The sequence below is a fragment of the Cetorhinus maximus genome, chromosome 1 (assembly GCF_964194155.1).
Source record: "Cetorhinus maximus chromosome 1, sCetMax3.hap1.1, whole genome shotgun sequence".
NCBI lineage: Eukaryota > Metazoa > Chordata > Chondrichthyes > Lamniformes > Cetorhinidae > Cetorhinus > Cetorhinus maximus.
The window spans coordinates 56,289,563-56,301,118 of NC_135879.1; the positions used below are offsets into that span (position 1 = coordinate 56,289,563).

Below are 11,556 nucleotides of genomic sequence, written 5' to 3' on the forward strand. Positions count from 1 at the left end.
AAGAGTAATTCGTGGGCTATTCCGCACTTTCGGAAAGATGATCTCAGAAATGGTGGAACACGTTCGTAAGATTGAATATCTCATTGCTGCACCATATTTCACAAAGTGTACAGAAAGTTGTTCATTTCTAATAGCTCGGCCATGTGATACTACGGTATACATCAATATTTGCATCTATTGAGAGCGGATAATTAGCCGGGGTTTCCATGCTTGAACTTTGGCCAATGACTTCCACCTACAGGTCTCAGTTCAGGATAACATTTGTTCAGTTGGATGACTTCCACAACAAATGCCCACACACTTACACATGCGCATCTATGAACATGCTGACATACTCGCATCGACATGCAGCGCTGTCAAAATCGTCGAAACTTCTACATGAGGTATTACCACTTTGAGATGGTGCAAAAATTGGGTGAACAATCCTTAGCTACTCTTTCTGATGATAACTTCAGCTGTTAGTTTTGGATTAAACTACATTTAATGGAAACCCAGTGGCTGTATTTGCCAGTTTCAGTGAGAGACACAGTGTGCTTGGCAATTGGGCGTTAGCTGCTTGCGATATGAGGTTACTCCATGGTTTCTTCCTGTGCACATTGGCACCGAACCTCCCACTGCTTTGTTTGGACTTCGTATTCTCAAACTTCATTTGAAATTTAAAATTAACTGAAATATTTAATATTCAATCTCAAGTTGTACTGAAAATTTGAAATCGGATAGACAAGGAGCTGTAGCAATGCAGATGACCGAATAGATTTTTTATGGTTGAAGTGTGTCCGTAGGCTCAGGAAAAATAAAGAATTTGCTTTTGTATGGCGCATTAATCGCTTATCCGGAATCATCAGCAAATTCATGGAAGGTGTTGTCGACAGTGCTGTCAAGCGGCAATAACCTGCTCACTGATGCACACATTGGTTCCACCAGGACCTCCAACAGCCACAACCAAGCAATATCCTGTCAGTGGGCAAACTGGCTCGGCTCCCATTTTCAGTCCTGGGGACCGGACTTCACCTTCAGCGAGTAAATTCAGTCCTTAGCTTTTCAGGTGTGCTCTGACCTCAAAACAAACACTTTAACGGGACTTTTGAAGGTCAGCAAGGCTGCAAAATTATGCTGAAGGGTCATGAGGACTCGAAACGTCAACTCTTTTCTTCTCCGTCGATGCTGCCAGACCTGCTGAGTTTTTCCAGGTAATTCTGTTTTTGTTCTGCAAATTTATGTCTGTTCGAGGCCTTCATCAGGATAATTGACTGCCCTCCTTTGTGGAGCAGGCAGCCTACCTGACTCCCAGACTGCTCCATGGAGGTGAGTATGCGTCGTGGAGCCAACCCAATAGGCTCCCCACTATTTTCTCGCCCTTTGCCCACTTCCCCGCATTTCCTGCATATGGGGGCCCCGTGCCACTGCACAGTTTGTTTCAGGGTAAATCCGCCACTGGCAGCACCTGTGCTGGCTGCCGGGCTACAGCTGGCTGGCCGTCTCGTTGAGGGGTTGCCCCTCCAAGATCATGGCCATGCAGCTGTGGTCATTTTAAAAATAAAAAAAACACTTTCCTGTCCTTCTCCCTCCCCCACCCCACCGTCTCTCTCTCTCTCTCTCTTTCTCCATCTCCAGCTTGGCAGCAAAAACAAAAATTGCTGGAAAAACTCAGCAGGTTTAACAGCATCTGTAGAGAGAAATACAGAGTTAACGTTTTGAGTCCAAGTCATACGGACTCCAAACATTAATTCTGTCTTTCTCTCCACATATGCTGTCAGACCTGCTGAGTTTTTCCAGCATTTTTTGTTTTCGTTTCAGATTTCCAGCCTCCACAGTATTTTGCCTTCAGTTTAGCAGCTCCCACCTCAGCCAGTGGGGCTGCCAATCTGTGAGTGTCAGAGGGCCTCTCATTTACCCCCGAGCCTCAGGAGCCCGTACTCTGGCCTTTAGTTGGCCATTTCTTTAAAAATAATGGTGTGCCTGTGCAGGGTTAGGCCCCGGGACTTGTGCCCACATTGTGTTTGCATCCCTGGAATGAAAATTCAACTCTGGATGTCAGACAAATGCTCTAGCAGTACAGAGTAAGTGGAGGGATCGAGAGAGAGGTAGAATAAAAATGTTTTTTACTGCACATCATTGACTTCATTTTTATGGATAATGTTACCACGAGGCTGCTTGAAGAAGATGGAGCCAAAATATTCTTGGTGGATTCTGGAAGTGACAGTCTGGGATTAGACAGATAAACTGTTGGTGAAAATTCTCTTGCTCAGAGAGAACAGGAAGAGTGGAACCAGTGAGAGCACTGAGCTGAGCAATGGAGAAAGGACATTAATTTTGAAGGATGGTGTGGGCAACCATGTTGACAAAGTCAAGGTGGGCAAGGAGGGATAATACACTGCGGTTGCATCACAGAGAATGTCATTTGAGACTTTGGTTAGGATTGTTATGGTGCTGAAGGAGCGGTGATGACCTAGTTGCAGGAATTCAAACATGGAGTTGTGGGAGGGATGGGCATGAATTTGGGAGGTAACATGTTTGGGGACTCAAGAAAAAAAGGTTGACAATGGGCCAAATGCAAGAGGGGTTGAAAGCTTTTGAGGAAAGTAGAAATATAGAAACAGGAGTAGACTATTCAGCCTCTCAAACCTGTGCCACCATTCAATTACTTTAACTGCTCTACCTGCCTTGGTTCTATAACTCTTAATACTCTTGCCCAACAAAAGTAGATTCATCTCAGTTTTGAAATTTTTAATAGGTCTTGCTTGCACAGGTTTTTTGAGGAGAGAATTCCACATTTTCACTACCCTTTATGTGAAGGAGTGCTGCTTAACGTCACCATTGAAAGGTCCAGCTCTAATTTTAAGGTTCTGTCCCCTTGTTCCAGACTCTTGCACCAGAGGAAATAGCTCCTTTCTATCTAACCTAAAAACTCTTTTGATCAACTTAAACACTTCAATTAGATCAGCTCTTAATCTTCTATATTCAAGGAAAAACCAGCCTAGTCAATGCAATCTGTCCTCATAATTTAACCATTTTAACCCTGGTATAATTCTGGTGAATCTGCGCTGCACCCAATCCAAGGCCAATATATCTTTCCTGAGGTTCAGTGCTCAAAACTGAATGCAATACCAGAGCTCTGTACAGATCGCTGGATGACACCACCAGTCACATCCTGATAATTTGAATACATGCCCATTATCTCTACTCTCCATCTATTATCTTTGAACCAATTCTCTATCCAAGCCAATAGTTTGCTTCCAATTGCATGCACTCTCATTTTTGTTAACAGTCTCTTACATGGAATCTTGTTTAATGCTTCTGAAAATCCATATAAGTAACATTCATAGACATTCCATTATCTATCACATGTGTTATTGCCTCAAAAAATCAACTAGGTTCATTGAACATGGCTTCCAAACCTGTGACCTCCACCACCTAGAAGGACAAGGGCAACAGATGCATGGGAACACCACCACCTGCAAGTACCTCTTCAAGTCATACACCATCCTGACTTGGAACTATATCACCGTTCCTTTACTGTTGCGGGGTCAAAAATCTTGGAATGCCTTTCCTAACAGTGCTATGGGTGTTCCTACAACACATGGGCTACCACAGTTCAAGAAGGCAACACAGCATCACTTTCTCAAGGGCAATTAGGGCTGGGCAATAAATGCTGGCCTGATTAGTGACCCCCACATCCCATGAACAAATAAATAAAAAATACTTACTCTTTACAAATCCATGCTGGCTCTTTCTGATCAGTTCATATTTGCTCAAACGCTCAGACACTCTGCCACTAATAATAGATTCCAGCAGCTTTGCCTGAACTGACATTAGATTAGTAAATTGCTTGGCAACCTTCAATATACAAAAGATGATGGGATTGCAGCCTCAGAACTTTGGTGAGGTCAAATGAGATCACCCGCTGCACTTCTTTTGATGGCTGAACAAACCGATTCTGGAAGGACAGTCTCCCACAAGTGCCACAGATGAAGTTGTCCCTACAGGTCGTGTGGGATCATCTCTGCTGATGCCTTGTTTTCAGGGCTGGCATTTGCTTTGGAGCTTCTGAAATCACATGTCATGGTGGTGGAGAATTCCTGCCCAGAACTGGTGTCACCATTTTCATCGATTGTCAGCTAGAGTTTCCCACTTCTTGTGATTGATGCTGAGGGAATTTCATGTTTCTTTTGACAGCATCCTTGTATTGAAGCTTTGAACACCCTGCTGGTCTCTTGGCATGGGCTACCTCCTTGTATAGCATATCCTTGTGGATGCAGCCATCTTCCATCCTATGCACATACGCAAGCTTGCGAAGCCTTCTTTGCTTGATTAGCACTAGCATGCTTGACATCTTTGCCCTAGAAAGGACTGTTTTGTTTTGTCTTTCCATGTGATGCCGACAATGCATCATAGACACTGGAGATGGAGCTTATCAAGTCTTTTTTCTTTGTAGGTGTAGGTTATCCAGGTTTTGCTGCCATACAGCAATGTGCTGAGAATAAAGTCCTTGTGGATAAGTATCTTGATTGTGCAGGTCAATTTATTGTTTTTCCATGCTCGTTTTTGTTAGTCAGCCAAAGTTGTGGCTGCCTTTCCAGTGTGTGTGCTGAGCTATTCATCAAGACTCAGCTTGTCTGTGACTGAAAATCCAAGGTAGCAGAATTTGCCGACTGCTTCCAGTGGTGTGTTGTTGAGTCTGATCACAGGTGGAGTCACAACAACCTTCCACATAATTACAGTTTTCTTGACACTGATGGTGAGGGAGAACATGATACAGATATGGGATAGACCATCCATGAGCCTTTGGAGCTGGTCTTCTGTCTAGGCAACGAATGCAGCATATAGAACTTTTTTGATCAGGACCATGCTGTACTTTTGTCTTGACTTTCAGTCTTGATAGATTGTTGAGGAGTTTCCCATCTGATCATGTGTAGAGGTACATTCCCTCCATGTTAGCAGGGAAAGCACAGGTCAGGAGGACAGAGAAAAATATACAAAACAGAGTAGGGGCTAAGATGCAGCCCTGTTTCACCCCATTCTTGATCTCAAAACTGTCAGACCTGGAGCTGCCAACTCTACTGTGCCGTGCATGTTATGTGCACTACAGAGGGTCTTGCTGATGCAGAGACTGTATACTGGCAGGACAGCCTTATGCACTCTGCTTCCTCTTCACACTAAGCTAGCCAGCAGCAGTGGATCATGCAACTGCACTTGACGCATAATATCACCCTGTGGCAAAACCACTGACATACCATTAGATTAATAGGCCAATAATTTACTGGTTTATCTCTCCTACACTTCTTAAACAATGGAACAATGGGTAATCACAACATTTTAAAAAATAGTAAAGACAGTGCCTAAGGAGAATCATTTATAATGTTGGATAACATGATATCCTGGATGGGAAGATAGGTGGTCAGCAGTTTAGCAGTTAAGGGAGCAAGCAGTGCAACTCATGGATGAGGTGAACTTGGAGAGAGCATGTGGGGTAGAGGAACTAGAGACAGAGGGATCCAGGGTGACAGTGAGAAGAAACTTAGAAGAGGTTTTGGCTCGATGAAGGGTGAGCAGCATAGTCAGGTAAATAGCTGGTCTCTCTTCTGTGGAAAAGAATCCATCAGCTCCGCACACATTGTTAGAGGTGTAATGAGCCCCCCAAATAGATCAATAACTTAGAAAATAAAAGATGAATTTCCCAGCATCCAAAGGAAAGAATCGCAGGACAAGATTTCACATTTTATGACTTTTACTGTAAAAAACAAACTAAAATCAACATAGAACATTATTTAATAGACAACTAACACACCAAACTTTAGATAAGGTATTTAACCATTAACAGACTAACACATCAGAAATACCTTAAGACATGTTTTTAATTTACACCACGCTCCCAGCAGATATGTAACCTTGAAGACTAAGCTCCAAACATCTCCTGGCCTTTCAGCAGGCTCCCTTATCTCTGCCACATCAGGACAAATCTTCCAGTGTTTTTTGAAGTTTGTTCCACTCAGTATTCTGAGTATCCCCGAGCAAGGCCCGCTCTGGTGACTCTGTTCCTTAAATCTCCACTAGTCCCACCTCTTCAAACAGAGACCGAGTTCTCACTAGCATCCTGCTTGGTGACTAACACAAAAAAGTATTTTTCTCCGCTTTTCACAGCAGCAGCTATTTCTACCTCCCTCTCCATGTCTTTGAATCTGTGTGTGTCTGTATCCAGAAAACCAGTTGCCCCTCTTTTGTGTCAGGGTAAGAAAATGGACACCTGATTTTCTACAGGTTTTGGTTGCAGATCACATGGACCTTTCTCCGGGAGAATTGGTATGATCACATCATCCCCGGCATCCAGGACATTCTGTTTTGCCTTAAATTAGAAAAGACATTTTAAAATATAACCATCTTGTAAAATCCCACATGCATTACACCTCCCCACTAAAAATTAGAAAAAGTATTATCATAGTAATATTTTTCTGTAATACTATCAAAATGCAACATTATAAACACTCTAAACACTAAATTACTATTTACTGTACAGATAATATTCTTTCCCCTTTTGTCTCATTAAAAGGTATGTCAGTAAATGAACAGTGGGAAACATTTAAGGAAACAATTCAAAATGTTCAACATAAATACATTCCATTGAAACTTAAAAACTCAGTAAAAATAAGCCATTCCTGGCTCACTCAGGAAGTTCAGGATAGTATTAGATGAAAAGAAGAGGCTTATGGTGTTGCAAAGAACAGTAGAAAGTCTGGGAGGATTTCAGAAACCAGCAAAGAGCCATCAAAAAGTTGATAAAAAGAGGAAAAAATAGAGTATGATAGTAAACCAGAAATATAAAACAGATTGTAAGGGCTTTTATAAGTATATAAAAATGAAGAGAGTAAATAAAGTAAACTTTGGTCCCATAGAAACAGAGATGGGAGAAATTATCATGGGGAATGAGAAAATGGCAGGGGCATTTGTCATGTCAATATGAGATGAAAATAAATCAAAACCGTGTATGCCAAAACTTTATCCTTTTTTGCTATTTTAAAATAGGCTTTTGCTGAATCACAAGATGGCTTCTACAGGTCACATGACTCACCAGATTGACCATCTGCTACATACGAACATCTGAATTAGGAGCAGGAGTAGGCCACTCGGCCCCTCGTGCCTGCTCCGCCATTTAATAAGATCATGGCTGATATAATTTTAACCTCAATTTCACATTCCTGCCTACCTCCAATAACCTTTCACCCCCTTGCTTATCAAGAATCTATCTACATCTGCCTTAAAGATATTCAAAGACTCTGCCTCAACCACCTTTTGAGGAAGAGAATTCCAAAGTCTCACAACCCTCTGAGAGGACATTTTTTCCCAGAGAGTTCCTAGAACTCAGACCCACCGAGGTGCGTGTATCTGCGCTGGTGGAGGGTGCAGATGAACAGCGTGACAGTGCTTTCTCAAAGGATACTGAGGCTTCCTCCTCAGAGGTGAGCTGGGGGTTGGGGCTGTGTCATCTCCTGGCTGATGTTTCTTGCTGGTACCTGGAATGGAGAAAAGAGAGATACAGTGATTGACCAAGCAGGCTCAAGTATTAAAGATAACTCATAGTCAATGCCCGCATGTTGCAGACGGAGACTGGATGCATCCTCACTAGGTTGCTGGGGAGGCCGAACTCGCATTCTGCGCTGGCATGGGCTCACACTTCGGCCAGCTCTGTGACCTGTGCCTCATATGTACTGAAGGGTCAAAGTTCTAGAGTAACCCTTCCTATCTTGGCCAGCTCTCTTTTGTTATGCGCTATCTTGTCCTGCGGAAAGACAGAAGGATTGAATGTGAGACAATTGGCTAAATGAGCAGGTCAGTAGCATGCATGCCTATTGTCGCTGCTGAGCCCTCCCCAGTAAGTGATTAAGAAGCCGTTTGACCAGGAACTAATATGAGATGGAAAGCTTAAAGTAGCTGCACACATTCAGTGCTGATATCCAATCTGCTGTTTGTGTGTGGCATCCCTGTGGATTTTAACCCTGAGACTGCCTGATGCCCTTATGAGAGTGTGGGTTTGCAGTGAGAGATGATGCACTTGCCTTGACAGAGCACAGCGGATCATTCATTCTTTTTCTGCACTGCAGACCGGTCCTTCTTTGGACCCCACAGGCGCTAACCACCATGGCAACCTCTTCCCAGGCTGCTGTGGTCAAATGGGATGGTCTTCTGTTCCCATTCCTTGGAAACAGCACTGAAAGCCTGGAGCTGAGTCAAAAGGAAGGTATTGCTGAACCGCAGGGCTGAAGATTGCTTTCTTTTCTTTGACATGTTAAGATCTGGAGCTCTTGGCCTGCAGTGAGTGAATGGCTGTCCAGGAGACTTTTAAATATGGCGCCAGGGTCTTCAACCCCATGAGGTAATGGCAGGATGTGCAACTTCCTGTCCACCCTGTCACGAGATTAGCCTTGCTCCTCGCAGATGCATAATTAATGAGCTGAACAGCAGAAGATCACATGTGTTCAGCTGCCCCACCGCCCAGCTGGAATCACTCCGACTTCCCCGCCCGCCATCGGACTTAGACTTCAGAACAGAAGATTCCGCCCAACCCGCCGTTCTGTTCTGTTGCTGAAGGAGCTAAGTGCATATTGCTGTAGCAAATGAATCAGTCAAGTCATCGTCATCCAGGATTCATATCTGAGACTTTCTGGACTATATGTTTTGGTACTGCACCAGGTGATTTCCTCCACCTATTAGGCTGATGGGGTAGCCACAAGAAAACTTTAACATGATTTCAATAGTTTTCTCTTGATGCTACATTAAATCATGATTTCATTACTAACTTTCATCTTAATTAGTATGAATTGAAAGTAATTCTACATTTATTTATATCAATTTTGGGGGGAGAGAGCATATGAGAGCTTGTGATGCTTGGTTTTCTCTTACATTAATTCTATTAGGTTTTAGGGAAGGAATAGATTGTTTGTTGAAACCCATTTTAAAATAAAGATGGTATCATCTCTTTCCTATGTATAATGATGGTTGAGCGGGAAGATAATTTAATGTTAAAGCTGAATTATTTTTCTTTTTTGCTGTTTGGACGTTAATACAAACTTAGTGTACCGGACTGTACCTACCCTCAGTAAACTTCAGGTTTTCCAAAACTCTTCCATCCCCTACCAGGATAGTCTGAGGACTCTCTGCTACTCTGCCTGGTTGAATTTGTTCCCTGATTGAACATTTTCTCCTTTAACTTGTCTCACTTCCTCCCAATAAAAGGTGTGGCAATGGGTATTCGCATGGGCCCCAGTTATGCCTGTCTTTTTCTGGGGTATATGAAACATCCCTTGTTCCAGTCCTACTCCCTTAACAGGCCCCCCTCCCACAACTCTTTTTCCGGTACATCAATGACTGTATTGGTGCTGCTTCCTGCTCTCATCCGGAACTGGAAAAATTAATCAAGTTTGCTTCCAATTTCCACCCTCCTCTCACCTTCACATGCTTCATTTCCGACACTTCCCTCGCCTTCCTTTACTTCTCTATCTCTGGGGATAGACTGTTTACTAGTATTCATTACAAGCCATCGACTCTCACAGCTACCTCACACCCTGCTTCCTATAAGGACTCCATTCCATTCTCCCAGTTTCTCCATCTCTAGCACATCTGCTCTGATGATGCTACTTTCCACAATAGAGCATTAACCAAGGATTTCCCCCCACTGTGGATGACAGTGCCCTCAGCCATGTCCGTCCCATTTGCCGCACTTCTGCCCACCCCTCCTAGAACCATGATAGGGTTCCCCTTGTCTTCACTTTCTACCCTACCAGCCTCTGCATTCAAAGGATTATCCCCTGTCATTTCCACCAACTCCAGCATGGTGCAACCACCAAGCACATCTTCCCCTTCCCTGTCAGCATTCTGAAGGGGCTGTTCCCTCCTCAACACCCTGTCCACTCCTCTATCGCCCCCAATGCCTCAGCCCACACCACCTGCCCATGCAATCACAAGAGGTGTAACATCTGCCCCTTCACCTCCTCCTTCTCACTGTTCAAGGCCCCAAATACTCCTTCCAGGTGAAGCAGCAATTTACTTATACTTCTTTCAACTTAGTCTATTGTATTCGCTGCTCATAATGTGGTCTCCTCTACACTGGGGAGACCAAATGATGACTGTGTGACCGCTTTGCATAACATTCAGTCTGCAAGCATGACCTCAACCTCCCGGTCTCTTGCCATTTCAATTCACCACCTTGCTCTCATGCTCACATTTCTGTCCTCGGCCTGCTGCAAAGTTTCAGTGAAGTTCGATGCAAGCTGGAGGAACAGCACCTCATCTTCTGATTAAGCACTTTACAGCCTCCTGGACTCACCTTTGGGAAGAGCAGTCGTAGAAACGGACCTGCGGGAGATCCACGGAGCGGGGAGAGAATAAATATAGCCTGGGGAGCACGGCCTAAATCACTCACGTTTGGGAAGAGCAGTCAGAGAGACAGATCTGTGGGAGTTACACAGAGTGGGGAGAGAATAAATGCAGCCCAGGGAGTGCGACCGACATCACTTACCTTCGGGAAGAGCAGTCAGAGAGGCGGACCTGCGAGAAGAGCAGTCAGAGAGGCGGACCTGTGGGAAGAGCAGCCAGAGAGGTGGACCTGTGGGAAGAGCAGTCAGAGAGGCGGACCTGTGGGAAGAGCAGTCAGAGAGGCGGACCTGTGGGAAGAGCAATCAGAGAGGCGGACCTGTGGGAAGAGCAATCAGAGAGGCGGACCTGCGAGAAGAGCAGTCAGAGAGGCGGACCTGTGGGAAGAGCAGTCGGACAGGCGGACATGTCAGCTGCTTGGAACCAGCCCGCACTGAGTTCGAAAGGAGAGTGAAAAAAAACAAATTGTGACATCACAGGAAAGAAGCAATTTGATTGGTTGGAGAAGAAGCAAGTTGTTTGGTGAGTATCTGGTAAGCATCTAGTAAGATTTTAAGATTTATTCTATTCATAAGGTTTAGAATAAAGAGCAACTGCACTTTTGGTAAGGTTTATTAAGTAGGACCAACTAAAATAATTTTCCACTTGGATAAAACAGTGAGGGTTCAGGGGATAAAACAGTGAAAGTTCAGGAGATAAAACAGTGAGAGTTCAGGGGATAAAACAGCGAGAGTTCAGGGGATAAAACAGCGAGAGTTCAGGGGATAAAACAGCGAGAGTTCAGGGGATAAAACAGCGAGAGTTCAGGGGATAAAACAGCGAGAGTTCAGGGGATAAAACAGCAAGAGTTCAGGAGATAAAACAGTGAGAATTCAGGAGATAAAACAGTGAGAGTTCGGGAGATAAAACAGCGAGAGTGGAAAGACAGTTGGGAGACTGAAAACAGTGTGAGTACAGAAACATAAATTTCTAAACAAGCACAGGGAAAGTAAGAATTTATAGGCACAGGGGAGGGAATTGATTTTTGAGTAAAGACAAAGAATTTCTACTTTCTACCAATCTCCAGTTTATAGTTAATAGTACAAGAGTAAGGTTAAAGTAAGTAAAAGTAACTAAAGCTTAAGTAAAAAGTGATTTAACGTTAAGGTATGGTAGGACAGCTCAGCCAAGCAGAGTGCCCATCCTGTGACA

At 43.9% G+C, this 11,556-nt stretch overlaps 2 long non-coding RNA genes across 2 annotated transcripts; both read right to left on the bottom strand.

The window, feature by feature from the left end:
* Positions 1-5,710: 5,710 nt before the first annotated feature.
* On the bottom strand, positions 5,711-10,793 carry LOC144679948 (uncharacterized). Its single transcript, XR_013576452.1, has 2 exons — positions 10,714-10,793; positions 5,711-6,343 (listed from the first exon to the last, which is right to left on the bottom strand). It is a non-coding gene; the product is annotated as an uncharacterized LOC144679948 (long non-coding RNA).
* Positions 6,357-10,641, bottom strand: LOC144679943 (uncharacterized). Its single transcript, XR_013576451.1, has 3 exons — positions 10,511-10,641; positions 7,619-7,774; positions 6,357-7,508 (listed from the first exon to the last, which is right to left on the bottom strand). It is a non-coding gene; the product is annotated as an uncharacterized LOC144679943 (long non-coding RNA).
* Positions 10,794-11,556: the final 763 nt, after the last annotated feature.